Source organism: Seriola lalandi, unplaced genomic scaffold (genome assembly GCF_002814215.2).
Source record: "Seriola lalandi dorsalis isolate HSWRI2012SDOR001 ecotype SW California unplaced genomic scaffold, Sedor1 jcf7180001970135, whole genome shotgun sequence".
Lineage (NCBI taxonomy): Eukaryota > Metazoa > Chordata > Actinopteri > Carangiformes > Carangidae > Seriola > Seriola lalandi.
The window spans coordinates 1-1,053 of record NW_019440803.1 but is presented as its reverse complement, the minus strand read 5'-3'; the positions used below and the strand labels follow the sequence as shown (position 1 = coordinate 1,053).

The following is a 1,053-nucleotide window of genomic DNA, read 5'->3' as shown; positions in this document are numbered from 1 at the left end:
GAGGTACAGTAGTTGGAACATAGAACAACATGTAGCCTTTGAATAGACTGTGTGTTAAAGGACCAGAGCTACTTGTTATTTTACCTATTAATGGATCTGTTGAAAATAAATGTGGTTCTGTTACCCTTTACTTTGTTGAAGAAAGACACATTGATTTCTGCCCCTCCCACAGTGTATGAACAGCGCGATGCTGCCAAGTTCTTTGATAAGATTTTAACTCTGACCAGTCCTGAGGCTTCACAGGTAAAGACATCATCAATATCCAGGGGAATATGTAAGTTAAATGTAAAATAACACTTTGTTACCAGTCTTTGTGGTTCAATGTTTTCAGATCTTCTGTGGAAAGTTGACACATGAGACCAGATGTTCTGAATGTGGTACCATCACTGACACAAATGGGCCATCTTGGCATCTTCCTCTTGCACTGGGGGATTCCCGCAGATATAGTGTGGTAAGGATCTGACAACCTGTAAACTTCACAGCACTTTTCTTTTGTTAGGAGACTGTTACTAGACTAAATACGACATTTGCAGATTCAGCTTTCAGGTTTATCAGACTTAGGTCCGAAATCTCATCAGCTGATTGAAAAATGTGTCAACAGCAACAAAAACTAGAAAACACTGTATGTATTGGTTGACACCTACTGTGTGTGTTAGCTAGTACAGCTAGTTAAATGTTTCATGGATAATACATAATGGTTAGCCACAATATATTTCATCACATAATACATTTGAGTACATGCCACTGAGCTAATTTCAGAGGCAATTTTCAGGTTCATGGCATTGAGGAGTTTTTCAAAGAATCACACATCAGTGGAGAAAATCAGCTGTTCTGTGACCACTGTGATGCCAAAGCTGATGCTACTGTTGTGAGTAATCATGTTTATGATTTGTGCACATTAAGCATTACAAGTTTATGATGTAAGAGAATTATAACAACATGATAACATGTGTTGGGGACCCATGTGTTTCATGCAGAAATGTGTCATAAAGCATCATCCAGAAGTTTTGATGCTGCTGCTGAAGAGGTTTGAGTTTAACTACCGTTACAAGA

The 1,053-nt window shown here is 38.4% G+C and overlaps 1 long non-coding RNA gene across 1 annotated transcript; it reads left to right on the top strand.

Moving 5' to 3' along the window:
* Window positions 1-129: 129 nt before the first annotated feature.
* Window positions 130-1,053, top strand: LOC111650815 (uncharacterized). Its single transcript, XR_002760458.2, has 4 exons — window positions 130-243; window positions 332-451; window positions 773-868; window positions 978-1,053. It is a non-coding gene; the product is annotated as an uncharacterized LOC111650815 (long non-coding RNA).